The 19,479-nt window shown below is 45.5% G+C and overlaps 1 long non-coding RNA gene across 1 annotated transcript; it reads right to left on the reverse strand.

Annotated features, from left to right (window-relative positions):
* Window positions 1-314: 314 nt before the first annotated feature.
* Window positions 315-18,761, reverse strand: LOC101907394 (uncharacterized). The gene is made up of 3 exons (XR_239769.5): window positions 13,337-18,761; window positions 2,325-11,825; window positions 315-2,087 (listed from the first exon to the last, which is right to left on the reverse strand). It is a non-coding gene; the product is annotated as an uncharacterized lncRNA (long non-coding RNA).
* Window positions 18,762-19,479: the final 718 nt, after the last annotated feature.

Genomic DNA, 19,479 nt, shown 5'->3' on the forward strand with positions numbered 1-19,479 from the left:
AATACTGGAGTGGGTTGCCATTTCCTACTCCAGGGGATCATCCCAACCCAGGGATCAAATCCTCAGCTTCTGCATTGCAGGCAGATTCTTTACCAGTGAGCCACCTGGGAAGCCCATATTATATCTATAGGTACATAGATATATTTGCAATCTTACCCAGAGCTCAGTGCCAGGGAAAAGCAAAAACCGTGTCTTATAACACTTACTCTGTAACTGAAGAGGTCAGTAACACATAGCATATCTTAATTTTTTTTAATTATAAATATTTTTTAAAATAAAAAAATAAATGCTCTACTGCAAACAATAAAGGCAGAGATTACTATTGGTGGCATCATTTGCAATGTCTTTGCTCTAAGATTGGGAGAGCTGAGGAACAAAGCCATGCGGGAGGGAAGGAGAGGAGAGATGACCTTGAACACAGGGGTGAAAATTGACAATAAGCCTGTGGGGAAATCACATTGGGATAACTGGAGCTAGTTTTTGGGACATGTCATGTGATTTTGATTCATCCCTGTTGCTCAAGTTCCACACTTACCCGAGACATTTGGATATTCATTCATCCACTGCTCTAGACAAAGAAATGGACAAAATCAGAGAGATTCCCAGCCCTCACGGAGCTGCGATAAATGAGCAAGCAGATGTTTGAAAATATGGTAATACGTGGTGAAAAGGGCTCAGGAAGAAAAGAGCAGTGTGGCCAGACTAGGGGCTTCCCTGGTGGCTCAGATGGCAAAGAATCCGCATGCAATGAGGGAGACCCGGGTTCAATCCCTGGGTCGGGAAGATCCCCTGGAGAAGGGAATTACCAGACAAGACCTCTCAGAGGGAAGTGACATTTGAGCAGAGACCCGAGGACCATTTGGGTCATGAGCTGTGAGTCAGTATTTCAGGTCAAAGATGCCAAAGCCAGTGTAGACAGTCCACAGTGAGCGAAAAGGAAAGAGGTTTGGATATATCCCAAGGACAATGGGAAAACAGTTTGTACTTAAAGGCTAAAGAATCATTTTGGCTGCTATATAAACAATGGATGGTCTGAGGATTCAACGAGAGTGGACGAAAGGAGACCTGGGCGTGGTTAGGCGTGTGCGTGGTGTCCAGGGAGACCACGTCTGAGATGGAGAAAAGGTTGTAGACCTTTGGAGGGAGAATCAGCCAGTCTCATCAGGGATCAGACGGGGCCGGCGGGCAGTATTGCTGTTTACTCTGTGTGCAGCTGTGTGCTTAAGTCTCTACTGCTGAAACTTAATTGTTTCTATGGAGAAACACCAACCTTTCCTCTTAAAGAAAGAAAGAAAGTGAAGTCACTCAGTTGTGTCCAACTCTTTGTGACCCCATGGACTATAGCCTACCAGGTTCCTCCGTCCATGGGATTTTCCAGGCAAGAGTACTGGAGTGGGTTGCCACTGCCTTCTCCAGGAGATCTTCCCAAACCAGGGATTGAACCTGGGTCTCCCGAATTGTAAGCAGATGCTTTACCACCTTAGCCACCAGGGAAGAGTTTGCATTTCCTCTTAAAAGCAGAATTATTAAATTTTCACCACTTATACAAAGAAGAATCAAATAATCATGTATCATTGATTGTTTTGCTGTATGTATGTAAAATAATACCAACTAAGTGCCATGCCTTTTTAATGGGAATGGAAGCAAAATTGCATTTTAAATTTAATAAAGAAAAAATGAAAAGGTGATCATTCCCTTGCTATTCTGGTTTTATATCCATTGTTCAAAGTCTCTATTGCTTTTTCTTCTCCTAGAAATAGTCATGGGAAATGGATATATTGAATCCAAAAATATTCGTCCCCAAATCTATAAATTATAGTCAAATTTCATTTCTACTCTATGGGAACATTTTCAACAATATGCAAGCACTGTGATAAGAGTATCTGTGCCAGCCAGGCAGCTAACAGGAGAAGAGATGGGCCTGTGGATGCGTCTAAATCTTATTAAGAGAACAAGGACTAACATCAACTAAATAGGCAAAGCTTTACCCCAGATGAGTTCTGGACATTCTCATGAAGATGCAGGTTACCGGGGCAAGCTGGTTTCCTTCTGGCAGAACTGGATGAGCCACGCCTGTGGGTAGAATCCTAAGGGAACAGATTTCAAAAGACATTAGGTGCCAGGAGGAGACTGCCTCGGACTACAGGTGTGGGGGGTTGGGAAATATTTTTAAATTATAGAACATAATGCCAAAAAAGGCAGTTGACTGTAACAGCTGCAATTTTCCCGTAAAAGAGGAAAAGAGTTTAGCACAGAGAAGTAGTTACTGGGCCAAATGCCAGAGGTATGTCTAGATGCCCATGTTCAAGTGTGGCACAAATTACCTGGATCTGTTCCCATGAGACTCCTCGTCAGTACCTTCTCCCTCCATTGTCTCTTTTCCAAGGAGCAGCCCAAGGACTCTTCACACCGCTTGTTGTAGGAACAAATCAGGATGATGGTTGTAAAGTGAAAGTGAAAGTCGCTCAGTCGTGTCCGACTCTTTTCAACCCCACGGACTATACAGTCCATGGAATTCTCCAGGCCTGAATACTGGAGTGAGTAGCCTTTCCCTTCTCCAGGGGATCTTTCCAACCCAGGGGTCAAATCCAGGTCTCCTGCATTGCAGGCAGATTCTTTACCAGCTGAGCCACAAGGAAAGCCCAAGAATACTGGAGTGGGTAGCCTATCCCTTCTCCAGAGGATCTTTCCCACCCAGGAATCGAACCATGGTCTCTCGCATTGCAGGCAGATTCTTTTCCAGCTAAGCCACCAGGGAAGCCGAAAGGGCTCTGCAAAAATAAACATTGCAACACAATGCAAGATGGTGTTATGATCAGTTATAATTTCCTTTAATGGTTCATCTGTTACATTTTACCATAACTATAGGCTTCAAGTAGATAGAAGTATCATACAATTATAATTATACATTTTATATTGGGTAATAGGATTACATGGCTTATTGTGAGTACTCAATAATGAAATGAATGCTAAAATCTCCTTAAAATTATTATTATTATCTTTTTTTGCTCAGTCGTGTCTGACTGTTTGTAACCTGGTGGACTGTAGTCCCGCCAGACTCCTCTATCCCTGGGAGTCTCCAGACAAGAATACTGGAGTGAGTAGCCATTCCCTTCTCCAGGGGAATCTTCCTAACCCAAGGATTGAACCCAGGTATCCTGCATTGCAGGCATATTCTTTACCATCTGAGCTACCAAGGAAGCCCCATACTTATTTTGATCTCATCCCAAGTCCTGAAATCTGACTTAGGTTGGGATCAAGGCATATGTATTTTCACAATTCTCTAGGTGATTCTGATGGGCACCCCAGCTTCCGAATCTCTGCACTGCTTTAATAAATATTAGGTAAAGTGAAGTGAAGTCGCTCAGTCGTGTCCGACTCTCGAGATCCCATGGACCTTCGTCCGCTGGTGCCAGGGCCAATTGTACGGGGTCCTTCCCGAGCTTAAGTCACTGCCTGCCTGGGGTCTCAGCAGCACCACTGAGGTCTCAGTGGATGGGCCCCCGGGGCACACAGGCTGTGCTGAGCGGTGCTATCCCATGACACAGGAAGCACGTACAGGGAACACGCACACGTCCCTCCAGGTAACACTTCTCTGTTGGCTCCCCGAAGAGCTTCCTTGTGCTCCGGATGCCACCCCCAGATTTGTAAAATTAGCCGTTTCTGTCTTTAGTCCCCAGACTTGAGGACCGCACCTGATGGAGGGTGTGTGTGGAAGAGACAGGAGAGGACCCAAGGTTAGAGGGATGAGAACCAGGGCTGAATGACCCTAGCAGCTCCAAGAGCAGTTCTCTCTTCTATGTATGAATCTGGGGTGTTTCTGTCACACCAAGTTTACCTCTAATCTCCTCTCCCTTATTTTCTGGCGCTGCCCATCAGAAAGGATGCTCCCCTGGGTCTGGAGGAAATGCTTGAATTCTAGGTGAACCACAGCTTAGGGGCAGGCTGTGACCTCCTAAAGCCATTCCCAGAGTCCTTCATTTGCAATGGGAGGAACATCTTGCAGACCAGTAGTAGTGTAAGGCAAATGATAGCAAAGCCAGTTTTGTTTACAACTGAACATATAGTCACGTTTGCAGACAGCTGTTGCAATATTTATTTTTCACTCTTCATAAAAATATAATAATCAATAGTGGTTTGTTACAGAGTCAAAAATTTCTGACCAGTCCTTGGAACATGATCCAGCCCCGGTGCTGATCCATCAGGCTAATGTGTCATTAAAACTCTGTTTGTCAAAGCTGATCTTTCCCAAGGTGACTGCGCCCCGGCTCTGCGAATGCACCCACTTCAGATCTTGCTGGTCAAGCAAAGTCTCTGTCCTTGTCCCTGGTTGATGTCGAACAAACTCCAGGATGATGTTCCACTCATGCAGGATGAGGGATCAGGGTCGGGGAGGGGTTGGGGAGGGGTGGTGCTCCAGCTGCAGGTGAGCAGCAGAAACACCCCTGACCTTGCAGATCAGAAACTCTCAAGAGTTTGGGATCAGGCTTAGCCGATGACATAATTAGCACTTCCTTGAGGGAGAGGAGAGAGAACTTTATTTTGGTCTGGTAACTCATTCATCTGGCTACCAGTCAAGTAAGATGCAAACGTATGATTTCAAATAGCTATTTTTTTCCTATTCTTCCTTTTGAGATAGTTTCAGCCTTACACAAAAGCTGCAAAAATAATACAAAGAATACCCACATAGCCCTCAAGGAGATTCCCAACTATCGACATGTTAATCATGTTTGCTCCACCATTCTCCCTGTCTCAAGCACAGTATGTTATTCTCTGAAAAGTTGGAAAATGAGTGGTGGACATAAGACCCCCTTCTCCCAAAACCTGCTGTATTAACCACATTGCAGTTATCAAAAGCAGGAAATCGGCCCTGATATACTGCCAGTATCTATCCTATAGATCTTACAACAAGCTTGCGAATTGTATCACTAATGTCCTATGGCCGTGAAAAAAAGAAAAGAAAGAAACAGAATGTTAAGGCTTATAAAGTCACAGTTGCTCTGAGATTCAGGTAACTGGTAGCATAATAATTCTTAAGGCGTTCGGTACACCATAGTCCTGGTCCTAAAATACTCCCTGATATTTAGACCCTGAAACCTGCTACTACTGTCTTCTCAATTGAAGGGTAGGAAGTGACGATCCAGAATGCTGATCACATGCCTTTTCCAAAACTGAAGTGTCGTTGCTGTACAATATTTTGTAAGTTACAGGTGAACAATATAGTGATATGCAATTTTTAAAGGATGTACTCCATTTAGCGTTATTATAAAATAGTGCCTATATTCCCCCTGTTGTACTGTATATCCTTGTAGCTTATTTTATACGTCACAATTTGAATCTCTTAACCCTCTACCTTCTTCCTCTTCTCTGTCCCCATTGGTAACCACCAGCCCTTTCTCTGTATCCTGAGTCTGTTCTCCTTTGTCATAGTCACGAGTTTGTTGTCTTCTTTAGACTCTACATACAAGTGACATCACACAGTGTCTGTCCTTCTCTGTCTGACCCACTTCACCCATCATCACGTCCTCCAAGTCAATCCATGTTGCTGTGAATGGCAAGATTTTACTCTAGTTTATGTCTGAATAGTATTCCATTATGTGTCTGTGTGTGTGTGTGTATACATACATGTCATGGGGCATCCCATGTGGCTCAGTGGTAAAGAATCCGCCTGCCAATGCAGGAGACACAGGTTCGATCCCTGGGTCAGGAAGATCCCCTAGAGGAGGAAATGGCAACCCACTCCAGTATTCTTGCCTGGAGAATCCCATGGACAGAGGAGCCTGGCATGCTACAGTCTATGGGATTGTAAACAGTCGGATATGGCTTAGCAACTGAGCATACACACATGCATATACATCACATCTTCTTTATCATCCATCTGTTGATGGACACTTAGGTTGATTCTACATGTTAGCAACTGTGAACATTGGGGTGCATGTATCTTTTCAAATTAGTGTCTTCTTAAAATTTTATTTATTTATTTAGGCTGCATAGGCTCTTATTTGTGGCATATGAGATCTAATTCCCTGACCAGGTATCGAACGCAGTTCCCCTACATTGGAAGCTCAGAGTCTTAGTCACTGGACCACCAGAGAAGTCCCCAAATTAGTGTCTTTTTTATTTCAGATATATACACAGGAGTGGAACTGTTGAATCCTATGGTAGTTCTAGGGCTTCCCTATGGTAGTTCTAGGGCTTCCCTAGTAGCTCAGCTGGTAAAGAATCCGCCTGCAATGCAAGAGACCCCGGTTCAATTCCTGGATCGGGAAGATCCACTGGAGAAGGGAATGGCTACCCACTCCAGTACTCTTAGGCTTCTCTAGTGGCTAAGCTGGTAAAGAATCTGCCTGCAGTGCAGGAGACCTGGGTTGGAAAGATCCCCTGGAGAAGGGAATGGCTATGCACTCTGGCCTGGAGAATTCTATGGACTGTACAGCCCACGGGGTCACAAAGAGTCGGGCACGACTGAGCCACTTTCACTTTTCATGCTAGTTCTACTCCTAGTTTTAGAAACCGTCCTACCGTTTTCCACAGTGACTACACCAATTTACCTTCTCACCAATAGTGTACAGGGTTCCCTTTTTTCCACATCCTCACCAACATTTGTCATTGAGTTCTTCTTGAAGACAGCCATTCTGACAGGTATGAGGCGACAGCTACTTGCAGTTTTGATTGGCATTTCCCTGACATTGTGATGCTGAGCATCCCGCCAGGCACCTGCTGGCCATCTGCGTTTCCTCTCTGGAAAACTATCAGTTCTTCTGCTCATCTTGTAACTGGATTGTTTGTTTTTATGATGTTGAGTCGCAAGAGCTGTTCAGTATGTTGGCTATTAACCCCTATTGGTCATATCATTTGCAAATATCTTCTCCCATTCAGTCGGTTGTTCTCTTGTCTTATTGATGGTTTCCTTTGCTGTGCAAAAAGCTTTTAAGTTTAATTAGGCCCCACTTGTTTACTTTTGCCTTCATTTCTGTTGCCTTAGGAGATAGATCCAAAAAATATTGCTATGGTTTATGTCAAAGACAGCTCTGCCTATGTTCTCTTCTAGGAGTTTTATGGTTTCAGATCTTACATTTAGGTCTTTAGTCCATTTTGAGTTTATTTCCTTTTATTTCTTCTTATCTTCTTTATTTCTTCTCTGTTTCTCATCTGAGCAATTTAATTTAATTCAACAATTCCTTACTGACTGCCTGATATACCCAAGACACTATCTTTGGTTCAGGGGGATACAAAGTTTTTTAAGATGCAGTCTCAACACCCCATGAATCAAAATGTTATCAAACAAACAGTAGCTTAGTGGAAATAAAAAACAGTAGTAAAAAGGTAGTAAAAAAAAAAAGTAGTAAAAAACTGTATAGCAGAGAACTATATTCAGTATCCTACTATAAGAATATCAATATATATATATATGTGTGTGTGTGTGTATAACTAAATCATTTTGCCATACAGCAGAAATTAACACCACACTGTAAATCAACTATACTTCAATTAAAAATTTAAAAATACAAAAAAAAAAAAGAATGGATAAACCACAGGGTTCTATTGTACAGCACAGGGTACTATAATCTATATCCTGTGAAAATTCATAATGGAAAAGAAAATGAAAATGAATGTATATGTATATATGTTTGTGTGTGTATGTATGTGTGTGTGTATAACTGAATCACTTTGCTGTGCAGCAGAAATTAACACAAAATTGTAAATCAACTATATTTCAATTTAAGAAAAGAGGGGAGGGATAGAATAGATTATTGGGTCCCTACTGTTTGGTAGATGCCTTATCAAGTGATCATATGCATATAACATTTTTCACAAATATGGTGACATTGGCATGATTTTCCTTGTTTCCTGGATGAGGAAATCGAGGCTCATAAAATCAAGAAATCTGCCTGGCAGGTCCATGCAGTGAGACTTAGAGATCTATTTCCGAAGCCCTTCAGTTCAGTTCAGTTCAGTCGCTCAGTCGTGTCCAACTCTTTGCGACCCCATGGACTGCAGCACACCAGGCTCTCTGTCCATCACCAACTCCCAGAGCTTGCTCAGAGTTGTGTCCATCGAGTCGGTGATGCCATCCAACCGACTCATTCTCTGTCTCCCCCTTCTCCTCCTGCCTTCAATCTTTCCCAGCATCAGGGGCTTTTCCAATGAGTCAGTTCTCCGCATCAGGTAGCCAAAGTATTGGAGCTTCAGCTTCAGCATCAGTCCTTCCAGTGAATATTCAGGACTGATTTCCGAAGCCTTTGTCTACTCCTCGAAAATGAGATAGAAACAGATGGTGTGGAGCAGAGGGAGAAGAAGGGAGAGAGAAAGAAGGAGAGAATGAAATCAGCGGAGGGGAGGAAGCCTCCCCGGGCCTCAAGGATAGACTGCCGAGCAGAGATTTTGAGGATAAAGATGAAACAGCAATCCAGGCAGAGGCTTGAAATAGCTGTGAGCAGGGTCCCGCGCTGTGACTCAGCAAAGTGGCCAGACCAGGTTCTCCTGACAGAACAAAGCAAACGCAGTTTCTTAAGAGTCCGAGGCTGCCCTCAGGGCACCCCAGGGACAGCTGAAGCCAGGAAGAGATAGCTCACTCCATGAGACAGGGGGGTTCTCCCCTGGGATCAGCAGTTGGTGAGCTTTCTTCTCACTGTGAAGCTCCTTCGGATTTCTTTCTGCAGGAGAAAGATTCGCCCATTGAAAGCTAAAGAGGATGAGGCGGTGCTGGGAGCCCTTCTTCGATACATCTCTGACCCAGGGGGCCCAGTCTGCTAAGTGTAGACAGAAGTGCAGAGTCAGGACTTGCTGGCCCCCTGCCTGCTGGTCAAGCCACACGTCACAGTTACTTGGGAAGCGGTCTGGGTGGGGAAACCTCTCTATTTCTGACGTAAAGAGATGGTGTTTGTTTATATTTGCATCTTCTAAGGAACGGATGCTTCAGCAGGACACTGGATCCTGGACAAACATCCTACTGATGACACTGTCACTGACTGCCCAAACGTTGGAGTTAGAAGGAAACTTTGTTTATATTTACACGTCTAAAATAGACCAACTAAGCACTTTTATATTGTAAATATCGGGCCATGGTCCATGGGGTTGAAAAGAGTCAGCCAGGACTGAAGCAACTTAGCATGTGCACACGCATGCAAATTCTATTTCTGACCCAGATCAGCATGTTCTGAAAGATGCTCATTTTGAAGCTGGAAAAGTTATCCAGGCCTTGTTAGTTGCTCAGTGGTGTCAGACTCTTTGTGACCCCATGGACTCCTCTGTCCATGGGATTCTCCAGACAATCCTGGAGTGGGTAGTCATGGCCTCCTCCAGTGGATCTTCCAGACCCAGGGATTGAACCCGCATCTCTTACGTCTGCAGTGGCAGGCGGGTTCTCGACCACTAGCGCCACCTGGGAAGCTTGAAAGAATGTATGGTTCAGATGTGAACGCTGACAGCCCCCTCTGTGCATCGCAGGCACAGAGCTCAGAGACGTGTCATCACTCCCCACACTCCTGCATCCTCACCTCACAAGGAGAGACTGAGACGGACTCCTATCAGTGTTTCCAGAATTAAATAAGTCAGAACACATGCAGCACTCAGAAGCGTGAGCAGTAAATATTAGTTTAGCTAATCATGGGAATGCATGATAAAGCCTATTGGGTATTTGATTTCTCGGTTTAAAAAAAAAAAAGGCCACGATGAGAATCAACATCGAGGAGCTAAATGACCACAGAAAAGAGAGTTTCACTTGACTTTCGGATCACTCACATACCTGCAGTACCTTCAAGATAAAGGTCTGAAGGAGGTGAAATATTTCATCTATCTACTTCCCTCTGGCCATAAGCACACAGGTCAAACCTTCTGAGTCAGAATTCAGGAAATGGTCTAAATCTGTGAAGTGAAAGTCTCTCGGTCGGTCCGACTCTTTGTGATCCCATGGACTGTAGCCTGCCAGGCTCCCCTGTCCGTAAAATTCTCCAGGCCAGACTACTGGAGTGGGTAGTCATTCCCTTTTCCAGGGGATCTTCCCGACCCAGGAATCAAACAGATGTCTCCTGCATTGCAGGCAGATCCTTTACCAACTGAGCTATGAGGGAAGCCCAAAGTCACTCAGTCGTGTCCGACTCTTTGCGACGCCGTGGGCTATACAGTCCATGGAATTCTCTAGGCCAGAATACTGGAGTGGCTAAGCTATTCCTTTCTTGAGGGGATCTTCCCAACCCAGGAATCAAACCCAGGTCTCCTGCATTGCGGGTGGATTCTTTACCAACTGAGCCACCAGGGAAGCCCAAATCTGTGAATTCAACCTGATTTGTATGGTGGTTGATTTGAATAAATTATTGAGATGAGTTCACACCTCGATTACTCAGATTAGAATTAAACTGAGTGGCTTTTTCAATTCAGTCTCATAATTATTCCTCATGGCACCTCCCATCAACTCCTTCTCGACATTTACTCAATACTGAATCCACATCCTTAGTCCTACCTAGTAGACTGAGATGACTGTTAACCTAAGGAACATCCATTAAGTCCCTTGGATAGCAAGGGGATCAAACTAGTCAATCCTAAAGGAAACCAACCCTGAATATTCATTCGAAGGACTGATGCTGAAGCTTCATCACTTTGGCCACCTGATGTGAAAAGCCAATTCACTGATGTGAAAAGACCCTGATGCTGGGAAAGACTGAGGGCAGAAGTGGGTGACAGAGGATGAGATGGGTGGATGGCATCACCAACTTAATGGACATGAGTTTGAGCAAACTCTAGGAGACAGTCAATGGCAGGGAAGCCGGGGGTGCTGCAGTCCATGGGTCGAAGAGTCAGACGTGACTTAGTGACTGAACAACAAGGATATTTTCATGATCATATTTCATTTTCATCATCTCAATATTTTCATGATCATTATCATATTTTCATAATCTCAATACAGAATCATTCCATGGTAATCATACCAAAACCCAAAAATCACCTACTCATCAGAAGAGAAGAGGCATCCTTTTACAGCATGGATGCCATTTCGAGATACTTGATCCCCATCTGCATCCTTTATGTAAGTTCAGAGCTCCCTGGTGGCTCAGACGGTAAAGAGCCCACCTGCCATGCAGGAGACCGGGGTTCGATCACTGGGTCAGGAAGATCCCCTGGAGGAGGGGATAGCGACCTACTCCAGTGTTCTTGCCTGGAAAACCCCATGGACAGAGGAGCCTGGAGGGCTACAGTCCGTGGAATAGCAAGAGTCAGATATGACTGAGTGACTACTCACCACGAAGTCAGAAACACTCTCCTGGGACTTTCCTACCTTCAAGTGAAAGGGGAGTGGGCTTGTTCCCTTGTTGAGGAACTAAGATCCCACTTGCCTGACCCCCTAAAAAGAAACATAAAACAGAAGCAACATTTGTAACAAATTCAATGTGTTTAGTCAATGGGTGTTGACTCTTTAAGACCCTATCAACTGTAGCCCAAGCCAGGCTCCTCTGTCCATGGGATTCTCCAGGCAAGAATACTGGAGTGGGTTGCCATTTCCTTCTCCAGGACATCTTCCCGACTCAGGGATGGAACCCAGGTCTCCTGCACTGCAAGCGGATTCTTTACTGTCTGAGCCACCAAATTCAATAAAGATTATAAAGTCATCCACATCGAAAAAAACCTTAAAAAAAAAAAGAAGAAGAAAGAAATGATCTTTCATTATTGGGCACTTCACGGAGACGTCTGGTCTTTGGTAACTGTGGGTCCTGAGCACTGTCTGGACCATCTCTTCCATTAGGCGAACCGAGGAACACTTTAGTGGATTCGTTGGTTCATTCATTCATTCAGGCAGTGTTGGGTGAGCCGATGCTTGGCACGGAGCCCTGCGGGAAGATGCAGATGGACTTGGCCTAATTCTTATGCCGCAAGGACTTCACAGGGTCACAGGTGAGGGGGGAGTCGGTGCTGGCGAGAAGGACTCGGGTACTGGGAGGGGCCCTGCCAGGCTGGCTCCGAGCACACATCTCTGAAATGACAGCTCATCATGGAGGCTTCATAGCATAAGACAGGATTCTATCTTCCTGAGCAGGGGACCCTGCCTAAATCATCCGTACCAGATGGTCACGGACAGTTGACCGAGGTGGACCAGCAAAGAAAACATCCTCCTCCCCCTCACCACAGCCCCTCCCACCTCGCACCTCTGAACTGCTCAGGGCGTTTCTGCAAAGAGGTCACTCCAGGGGCGGGGGAGGAGGGGGAGGGTGCTTGCCCCCTGTCTGCACAGCAGCAACTCCTACTTCCTCCCCAGAAGAAATCTTGCCAGCCTCTTCTGAAAGTAAAGGAGGAAAAGATCTCTGCTGGCAAAGGAGATTCATTTTCCGGCCAGGAAAGAAGAACTGGGAAAGAAGGTGGGAGATTGTTCCTGACCCCCTCACCTAGGATCGGGTGTTGGTTCCCAGCGAGAAAGAAGGCAGGGCTCACCGTCAGGTGGAGGCCTGGAATTGATTCCAGAGCTGAGAAGGAGAAAATGCCCTTTCTCTACATCTCAGTATCTTCCTCTATGATACTGATAAATGATAATAAAACATTTACTTATGTCAGAAGGAAGCTGCCTAGAAAAGTGGCTCAAGGCCTAGAAATATCTTCGAACCTACTTAAGTGTTTATGAGCAGGGTGACCATTTCATGAGCAGTAGAAAGTCAAAACCACCTGACCTAGCGGCAAAGCCATCGTGAACTTTCTAGACCTCTTCCAGGGAAGCTGACCACCCTGAAAACTGAATCTGCAGCGCTTCAGAAAGAGGATGGGAGACAGGTCTTTAAAAAATGATACATTTTGCATTAGAAGGCGGTGGACAAATGCCAGTTTTTTAATTCTCCCAAATGTAACGTCAGAAAACCTCTGGATGTCTGCTGCAGAGGACCTGTCCCTCAACTGCATGTTCACGGCCAGAAAAAAAAAAAAAAAAAAAACAGTGGGAAACAAGGGCAAGTACTTCTATTAACACAAAAGGATATTGCTCCTTGCATTCCAGACACGCCATCGTGCTGAGTGAGTGAACTCGGTCAGTTAATCCTTCACTCAGGATCGGAGGTCAGTAGGATAATTATCCTCGTTTTCAGATAAGGCAGCTGAGCTCAGGGTTAATATAAACCAGTGATATTTGAACCAGGACCATGAAGAGAGAGAAAGGCAGGCATAACCAGAAAGGGATCAGAAGATGACCACAAAGCAAGTAAATGCCAATATCTGGGGTCACGTGGCTTCACACCAGTGGAAACAAAGCCCACTTAAATGATTAAAACATCTTGCTTATCGAATAGAATATTTCTAAATAAATGAGTTTTTTGTTCTCATGTACGAATAGGGACATAAAAGAGATGAACGTCATTACCATTAGGAAAGGCTCTTGTGACCATCTTTTGACGCATGAACTTGGCGAGGTTACAGCCTCCAGTTATTCAACCAGACTCTCTCCCAGGAGTTGCTGTGAAGAAATCTTGTAGATGGGAATCAAGTCCACAGTTGGTTGACTTCAGTTAAGGGAGATGATCCACGTTCATCCAGGGGAGCCGGATTCAGTCAGTGGGAAGACCTTGAAAGCAGAACTGAGGCTTCCCTGAAGAAGAAATCCTGTGTGGGGATAGGAGCTTCAGCCTCTTCTAGAATTCCCAGCTTACCCTGTGGATTTCAGACTTGACTAGTCAGCCCACGGTCACACAGTAAAGCTCTTATGACTTATGCCTTGAACGCTGGCTGACGCAGTTCTGAAAGTGTTCCTTGTCATGAATGTGTAAGAATGAATTAGGGCTTCCTGGGAGTTGGTGATGGACAGGGAGGCCTGGCATGCTGCAGTCCATGGGGTCGCAAATAGTCAGACACGACTGTGCGACTGAACTGAACTGAACTGAGGGCTTCCCTGGTGGCTCAGTGGTAAAGAATCCACCTGCTAATGCAGGAGACACGGGTTTGATCCCTGATCCGGAAGATCCCACGTACCTAGCACAACTGAGCCCGAGCACCACAACTGCTGAGCCTGGTGCTCTAGAGCCCGGGATCCGCAAGAGAAGGCACTGCAGTGGGAAGCCCACACACAGCCTCTAGGGAGCAACCCCCACACCGCAACGAGAGAAAACGCCTGGGCAGCCAAACTCCCAGCACAGCCAAAAATACACAAGTAAACACAATTATTTTTTCAAAGAAGGAATTAGCAGTCACCTACTGTATTCGTATAAAAGCTAGTACTGCAGAGTGTATGTTTAAGGGGGTTACAGTCTCCCCCGCATTCTGGTTACTGATGAACTCACTCTCAGAGGACGGACTCGGAAAATTTCTCACGAAGCCGAAGTAAATGTTAAGTTAAAATTCCATCTGAATTATTCTGAACAAATTTTCAATAGGTACAGTCTTAACAAAGTTCCAGAGTGTTAAAAAAGAGAGACTTCTTCCCTCTGATTTAAAGAATATATTCTTTCTCTCTCTCTCTCTCGCTCTCTCTCTCTCTCTCTCTCTCTCTCTCACACACACACACACACACACACGCACACAAATCTATCACAAAGTACTTCCCCCAGGGAAGTTTGGAGGAGAATGGATACATGTATATGTATGGCCGAGTCCCTTGGCTGCATTCCAGAAACTATCGCAACATTGTTAATCAGCTATATTCCAATAGAAAATCAAAAGTTTAATAAAAAAGAGAGAAAGTATCTCCCTTACTCCACAGACACTTTCATCTATTCCAATAGCGTGAATGGAATGCCAGTGACATCCTGAACACCTTTGAGCTTTGTGACCTTGGATAAATCACTCAACAACTCTGTCTCTCAAGTTGCTTATCTATAAAATAGGGACAAAATACCGCCTGTCTCGCAGGACTATAATGACAATAACGTTAGGTGATAATTGGAAATGAGAAGGTCTGGCACACAGCACACATCATGTAGGTGTGGGTTTGGGAAGCTGACAAAAACTTCACAGAGGAGCTGGCACTAGAAAGAGTGGACTTTTAATTAAGTGCAGAGCCCCAGGTACAATTTCAAATAATGGAGGAAACAGGTTTGAGTGCAACTTAGAGGCGGAAGTGAGCAGAGCCTACCCTAAAACTCCTCCTCCTAGAAACCCCAGGGGAGAGCATGGATGCCAGGTTACGGGCAAAACAAATCTAGATTCTATGTCTAAAACACCATTTCAAGACACCTTAAAAACTACATGTTATGTATTTCAAAAAGAGTTCATGTTAAACAAGCTTGGAAAGCAGTATTAACTCAAGATTAACAGGTTAGCCATCACTGACTCAACGGACATGAGTTTGAGCTGACTCCGGGAGACTGGAAAGGACAGGGAAGCCGGACATGCTGCAGTCCCTGGGGTTGCAAAAATTCAGACACAACTTAGCAAACGAACAACAAAACAGCTTCCTTTAAAGCAGGATTCCCTGACAACTATAACCTACTAGGGTGCAGCCAGCAGCTTCCCAGGTGGCTCAGTGGTAAAGAATCTGCCTGCAATACAGGAGATGCAGGAGACACAGGTTCAATTCCTTGGGTTGGGAAGATCCCTTGGAGTAGGAAATGGCAACTCACTCTAGTATTCTGGCCTGGAAAATCCCATGGACAGAGGAGCCTGATCAGCTACTGATGAGTTTGAAAAACAGTCAGATACAACTGAGTGAGCGCACGTGCACAAGCCATGCACACACACACACACGCATGCACGCACGCACTCACGCACAAGATACAGGCCCGTGCAGTCAACAGGGCGCCATATGCAATAGCTCCCAGCATGGGGTGACAGAACCCCCTCCCTCCAGAGCATCTCCCAGGAAAACCGTTCTGAGATGCACACCTCCGCGAATGCCAGCTGTATTACCTGTGTTTTCTGAATTCTGGCATCTGGGGCCTCGCTGACCAGAGAGAGACAGTGCCCCTCACAGGCCCAGGCAGTTCCCAAAGACAGTGCCTGGACTCAGCTTCCCTGCACAGACTGACCAAGCCAGGGCCCACAGGTCGCCCACCGACTCTGCGTGGCTCCCTGCCCTCATCAGCCCCAGGTCAGCCTCTGCGCTCCAGAGCCCACGGAAACCATCACATGAGCCAGTCCTAAGTCTGCTTTCCCTGCCTTCCCTTCCCGAGGAAGCCACAGTCCAGGCTGCCGCCACGTTCTAGCTCCTTCTGCTCCCGGACCCGCCCTGGGCTCCTCCAGGTGGCCCTGCGTGGCCCGGCTGGCCCCTCCTCTCCAGACCTGTAAGGAACAAACTATGCCTTCTATGCCGATCTGTTGGTTTCCCCATGCCTAAATTACAATAAAACCTACATTTTAAAACATCCAGGTTGCCAGTGAAGGGCTTTTAAAGACTTCTAAGCATATTTATGTTTTAGAAGGGCTGCCCTGATGGCTCAGATGGTAAAGAATCTGCCCGCAAGGCAGGAGACGCTGGTTCGATCCCTGGGATGGGAAGATTCCTTGGAGAAGGAAATGGCTACCCACTCTAGTCTTTCCAGGTGGCTCTAGTGGTAAAGAACCCACTTGCCAATGCAGGAGATGTAAGAGATTCAGGTTCGATCCCTGAGTTAGGAAGATCTCCTGGAGAAGGAAATGGCAACCCACTCCAGCATATACCTGCCTGGGAAACCCCAGGGACAGAGGAGCCTGGTGGGCTACAGTCTCATGGGGTCACAAAGAGTCGGACACAACTGAGCACACAACCACTCCAGCATCCTTGCCTGGAGAAATCCATGGACAGAGGAGCCTGGTGGGCTACAGTCCACAAGGTCTACACTACTTAGAGGCTAAACAACAACAAATAAGTGAATTACATTGCAAAGAGTCACACACAACTGAGCAATTAAGACATACACGTGTTTTAGAGTATTCAGCTTAACCATCACCTCCATGTGCTGTGCTTAGTCACTCAGTCGTGTCAGACTCTTTTCGACTCCATGGACTGAAGCCTGCCAGCCTCCTCTGTCCATGGGGATTCTCCAGGCAAGAATGTTGGAGTGGGTTGCCATGCCCTCCTCCAGGGGATCTTCCCAACCCAGGGATTGAACTCAGGTCTCCCAAATTTCAGGTGGATTCTTTACTGTCTGAGCCACCAGGGAAACCCATCTTAACCATCACCTCTATACCACATTCCAAATTCCCGGAGCATACTTACAGCCTCAGGAAGCCCAAAACTACCCTAAATGCCTCACTGAGAGACACAGAGGGGTTCAAGGGGCCTGAACCCCCAACTATCTCCAAGTCCTAATATACTTGCTGAGTCTTTGGAAGCTCAGAGCATCTCAAGGAAGTCCATCCCTTTACCCCAATCTGAATACCTAGGAATATGGACCACATCACAGTTGCAGGAAAGGTGACACAAATCAGTCAGCTGGAGCCTCTTCACAGTGTTCAGAGAATTCTAGATGTCTTTGGCAATTGGCTTCCCTGGTGGCTCAGACAGAAAAGAATCTGCCTGCAATGCAGGAGACCCAGGTTCTATCTCTGGATCAGGAAGATCCCCTGAAGAAGGGAATGACAACCCACTCCAGAATTCTTTCCTGGGAAATCCCATGGACAGAGAAGGCTGGTGGGCTACAGTCCATAAGGTCACAAAAAGTCAGACACGACTGAGCAACAAATACATACACACTTGGCAATAGAGATCTGGGATTCACTTAAACTTTTTAATTGGAGGCACACAAGAATTGGGAAACTGGTCCTGTTTCTAAACACTTTGACCTCATCTTTTTTTTCATCTGTGATATTAAAGGAGTTGAACCAGTTACCTTATAAAGTAACTCCCGGCTCTGAAATTCTGTGGTTCTCAGTTACTCCCCAGAGCTACTAATTCCAGATAATTTTATAATCCTCTATAACGGCTTTAAATCACAAATGAGATTGATACAAAATTTTTCTACCTCTATATGTTTTTTTTTTTCTTTTCTACACTATGCCGGTTCTCCAGAGTACACTTTTGTTAATTACGAGGGCCCTTACTATTTATCGTGAGCCAAATAAAATAAATATTTGACTCTGGCAAAGGAAATGTTTTTTTTTTTTTTTTTTCCTAGCTTGATGCCAACCTTCATTCCATACCTTGCCCCATCACTGAGTCAACAGTGAGCTTTATCTGCACTTGGAAAAGACATTAGGGAATGAATGAGTCACAGCCCCACCAGAGCCCTTTGGGGTCAAGTGGACACTGGCTGCAGCCCCTCCCCATGAGGGAGCCCTTGGCAGGACCCTGAATGGGAACTTCGGTGACCTTTGCTTGAAGGTAAGGAAATGAATCATAGGGCTTGATCAAGACTTACTAGTTCTGTCTCCACGTGAAGGAGCAAGGATAAAACTGATGGCTGCCTGATAAGAAAATTGGAGCAAAGCACAGAAGAGGGAAATACACAAGCCTCCTATCTTTGGAAGGGAGAATGTTGCAACTTGATGGAAGGTGCTTTGCTGGACTGCTTTCATCTTAGGTGGAACGTCAGGGCCATTAGTCAAAAGTCAGATTTGAAACAGGTGAAACTTCAAAGTAAGATATTCTTCAGTCATTAAATATGGAGCTCAGCGCTGAATCCCTTGACCATGCTTTTGTTGTCCATAAGGAAAACAGATCCCCAGTTGTCACGAAGCTACCTAAGAAGTATGGTGCTGTTGCTATTGCTGTTGTTTAGCAGCTCAGTCATATCCAACTCTTGTGATCCTGTGGACTGTAGCCCGCCAGGCTCCTCCATCCGTGGGATTTCCCAGCAGAAACACTGGAGTGAAAAAAAAAAAAAAAAAGAAACACTGGAGTGGGTTGTCGTTTCCTTCTCCAGCTCATAGTGATTAGATGGTGTCTTTTATGGGGGCACATCCTTGAGTACGCATTGCATCTTGCTGTTGCTATTGTTCAGTCACTAAGTCGTGTCCAACTCTTTGCGACCCTGCAGATTGCAGCACCCCCAGGCTTCCCTGTCCTTCACAATCTCCCAGAGTTTGCTCAGATTCATGTCTATTGAGTCCATCGTGCTATCCAACCATCTCATCCTCTGCCGCCCCCTTCTCCTCCTGCCTTCAATCTTTCCCAGCACCAGGGTCTTTTCAAATGAGTCAGCTCTTCACATCAGGTGACCAAAGGATTGGAGCTTCAGTTTCAGCACATCCTTCTTACCCTCCAGCATCTCAACCCATCTCTCTGACCTTCAGGAAACCAGATGCCATCACAGTGAGTGATGTATCACAGTGCATTGTATTGGTCAAGGGAAATTAGTTCTCCTGGGCAGTGCTGTGTTTGAGAAGATAGACAGACTGTGCGGCCTCACCCGGGCCAGCAGACTCCAGCCCGGAAGTGCTTCAGGCCACATGACTGACCTCTCAGGATCTGCTCTGGATACAATTCTCAGGCACAGATTAACCAACAACATCTTCCTAGGAAAATACGATCATTTCTAGTAAAATATTAAAATAAAATCGGGGAGAATTTCCTGCAATTATTTTCTTTGACTGGAATGCCAATATCTTTACATCCTCTGAATCTTTCATATTTTCAGCATTTGGAGAAACTCCCAG

This window comes from Bos taurus, chromosome 24 (assembly GCF_002263795.3).
Source record: "Bos taurus isolate L1 Dominette 01449 registration number 42190680 breed Hereford chromosome 24, ARS-UCD2.0, whole genome shotgun sequence".
Classification (NCBI taxonomy): Eukaryota; Metazoa; Chordata; class Mammalia; order Artiodactyla; family Bovidae; genus Bos; species Bos taurus.